The sequence below is a fragment of the Myotis davidii genome, unplaced genomic scaffold (genome assembly GCF_000327345.1).
Source record: "Myotis davidii unplaced genomic scaffold, ASM32734v1 scaffold923, whole genome shotgun sequence".
In the NCBI taxonomy this organism is placed as follows: Eukaryota; Metazoa; Chordata; class Mammalia; order Chiroptera; family Vespertilionidae; genus Myotis; species Myotis davidii.
This window is the reverse complement of record NW_006293789.1, coordinates 908746-912604: the sequence shown is the minus strand read 5'-3', so window position 1 is coordinate 912604 and position 3859 is coordinate 908746. Positions and strand designations below refer to the sequence as shown.

The following is a 3859-nucleotide window of genomic DNA, read 5'->3' as shown; positions in this document are numbered from 1 at the left end:
CTGGGCTTAATTTGCTGTTTGTGGAGCTGCTGGAGGCTGCGCTCTGAACTGGGTGTGGATGGGGCAGCTTTCTCCACACAGCCCTGGCCATCTCCTGGGCCATGGGCCAGCAAGATAGGAGCGCTCCTTCTCCTGCCAGTGGCAATAGCTCACAACCCAGGAGGAAGTATGATGTGGGCTGGATGAAACTTCAGGGCCAGAGGCAGACTGTGGTAAACTGAATGAGGATCCTCCCAAATATTGACCATCTACTCCCTGGAACCTGTGAATGTCGCCTTATACGCAGAAGGGCCTTTGCACCTATGATTGTTAATGTTTCTTAGATGGGAGGTTACCCTGGATTGTCTAGGTGGGCCTAAATATAATCGCAAGGATCCTTATAAGACAGAGGCAAGAAGGTCAGAGCAGGAGAAGGTGATGTGACAGAAGCAAAGGCTGGAGTGATGAGACAGGCAAGGGGTGCACAGCCTCCACAAGCTGGAAGAGGCCAGGAACAGGTTCTCCCCAGGCCCTCCTGAAGGACCAGCTCTGCTGACACCTTGATTTTAGCCCCTTAAGATTCACTCTGGAATGCTGACCTCTGGAACTGTAAGATAATAAGTTCACAGTTATTTGTTCCAGCAGCAATTGGAGACTAATGTCAGGCTAGTAATCCAATCTTATGTGGGAATAAAGCTAGTTTCCATTTTTTTTAATTTTTAATTTTACTTATAATGTCACTTAAAACTTGTAATTGTTTTTAAAAGTATGCTTGTTATTTTTTAGGTATGTCCTGAGTGAACATTTGGTGTACTCAAATGTGATTTGACCCTATATTGTGACCAACTTGTTTTTCAAAAGAAGGTGTCTTTGCTTTAAAGATGAAAAGTCAGTGAGTGATGTGTTCCGGAATACCGAAATGTTCTTATAAGGAACTATAAACACAGTTTTAAAAATTATACATGATGGAGCAACCATTTTTACTGGAGGAGAGTTGGGGGTCTCCATAGGGAATTTTGCAGTTACATGTGCCCCTCCTCCCTCCTCAGTTTTGCTGGTGAGAAGCCAGGGAGTCTTCATTGTAAACATAGAAAAGATGGGGACAAAGAAGGAGGAAAGAAAGGGAGCTGGAGACCTCCGAGCAAGACGCTCTGGAGCAGCAGTGTGGTGTGATCAGGTAGGTAGAGGGAGAAAGGGGAGTTTTTTTTATATATATTGCTGTAAATTGTACAAATGTATTTGGATCCTCTTTAAAGTTTTCAAGAACTGCAGAGTAAGGATATAAGCGACTTGGGGATTTCTTCTGGTTGTTGGAAGATACATAGCACATATCTAGGATGTTATTTGAATCCTTCCTCTAGGGTTACTTTATCATTTAGGAATGCTTTAGTTTGCAGGTGTTAGAATAGTGGACCAATAATACCTTAACAAGGAGGGATTTGTCTTCCTCATATAACAAGGAGCCTGGAGGTACATAGTGTGGGAATAGTTCCTCAGGGATCCAGGCTCTTTTCATCTCGTACTGAATCCGAGTGGCTCTTAAGCTTAGGCTTATGTCTTCTTGAATGATGGCTGCTGCTGTTCCAGGCATCACAACCCCATTCAAAGGCAGGAAGGACGGGTTGGCCAAGGTAAGGACCTATCTTCGCCCACCTTTCTATTAAAAGGGAACAAGTGATCTTTCCCAGAATCCCTCAGCAGACTCTCCCTTAGATGTCATTGACCAAGACTAGGTTATATGTCCCATCTACTTATAGAGTTGAGGTGGAAAAAGCAAGAATCTGGCTTCTCATACTCTAGTTGAATGTAGACAGAGAATGAGACAGGGAATGGCTTTGGATGGCCATCCAACAGTGTCTCCTTTGTATTCAAGGGCTCCAAGCTGGTGGGCAGCAGCTTCGGACAGAGAATGAGACAGGGAATGGCTTTGGATGGTCATCCAACAGTGTCTGCTGTAAATACCCAGTCTCCTTTGTATTCAAGGGCTCCAAGCTAGTGGGCAGCAGCTTCAGGAACTCAGTAAGGGCCACAACTCTGTCCCGAGGTCAACTCTCCAGAGAAAAACCAAACTGCCAGCATTCCTCTCACAGTGGACTTCTCACTGCTGAGGCAAATACGCGTCTCCTGGGCCGCCTTGCAGAATTTGCTATAGGAATGGATAAGTAGTCACACTTGATAAGTCTATTGGATCATTTTCCTAAGTTCTTGGATTCCTTCCTCTCAGAAAAGGTATTTCTGTCATCTTCCCTTATAAGAACTTCATTACAGGTTTTCAAGGCCAACTCTAGAACCAGGCTATCTGATTTGAATCTCAACTTTACCACTTACAAGCTGCATGTGGGAAGTTGTTGAACGAAGTTCCTCAGCTTCCTCTTTTATAAGTAAGGTGATAATACGTACCTCAAAGCATATTCTTAGGATTAAATACCTTATACTATAAAAGCATGGTAAACAGTGCTTGGCACCTAGGAAGGGCTCTGTTGGTGCCAACTAGCATTGTTATTTACGTACACTGGTCCCCGTGAGTCTAGGTTACAGTAGCCAACTGAGCAGTGCTGCTCCCATTGGGCAAATGAGCCTGGAATTTTGGTAACTGCCTCCATACCAATAGAGTCAGCTTGATCGAAAGCATGTTTTTCCTTCTCTGGTCTAGAATTCTCGGAATCCCTCACCACATGTATTCCCCAGATTTTTGCTTTTATAAATGAGCAGAAACTCACAATTCCTGTGATGGGTAAGTCTCCTTCAGGGTTTGTCTTTTCAACTGGTCTCCTGAGGTGTGTTAGGAACCTCATCACTGCCTTCCTTTGGCAGGGAGGCCAACGCTGAGCTCCAGGGGTGTGGACTACATTAAGTCAGCTGATTGCTCATCTCTCCACTCAAGTCCTCAGGGTCCTATTCTGGTCTAGTCAGTGCCTTCGGTTTCAAATAAGAGAATGTTTAAGCTGTGAATTTAAGTGACTTTGTAATTCAGCAACCCACAAGGTCAAACTTCATTTTTAGTTTTTACCTATTTAGTCCCCAGCTGCTAGGGGAAGCAAATGTGTTGTTATTGTTGTTGTTTGTCTGTTTTAGAACTCATAGAAAATCCCTGCAATGCACATGCTTTGAGCTGAAAACTTGGGAATTTGAGCTAAGATATAAGGAGTTAGAGCTCATTATTCTCTTTCTTTAAGCTGTCCAATTCCATAAAACAAAACAGTCACACTCGTATAGTCCTCAGCTGCTACTTGGTCTCTCCAAAGCTTAATTTCAATGGCTATTTCATTTTAGGCGATAATTTAATGTTTTGCTACTGGATGCCACTGGCTGCCTGCATCAAAACTCTTTAAACCAGTTGGATTTTCAATCAGACTAGATAACCCATCCCTGATTTCTTCTGTTTCCCTGCGGGCTTGTGCCTCTCGATTCTAATGTATCCGTCAGGCAACTGAACTACAAGCAACAAAAACTTACTCTGACTGATTTGAGGAGAAAAGGAATTTATTTAAATGCAAGGTGGAGTCAGGCTCAGAGGCACATGCATTTGGAAACAACTTCTAAAATCATGTCATAGCACTAGGAACGTGAAGACACGCTGCCCCTGCCACCACAAAGTAGACACCTCAGCTTACATTATCAACACCATGCGTCAGTCCCTGGGTACCACACTAGCAACGCTGCCCTAAAAACTCCATCACCCACCTGCACCATCAGAGGCTTTACCTTCCATCAGGATTACATAGTAAATAATTCCCAAGCCAGAAGAGACTTCCGGTCCTGGGCAGGAAAAATACAATTCATTTGTTCATTTCACAGAAACCTGCTCTAAGACAGAATCCCCTGGGGCCCAGCTTTATTAGATTTACACACACACAATTGTTATTTTGTTGCTTCCTTA

At 43.7% G+C, this 3859-nt stretch overlaps 1 pseudogene; it reads left to right on the top strand.

Annotated features, from left to right (window-relative positions):
• Window positions 1-1547: 1547 nt before the first annotated feature.
• LOC102763029 overlaps window positions 1548-3859 on the top strand; it is a 3999-nt pseudogene continuing 1687 nt past the window's right edge.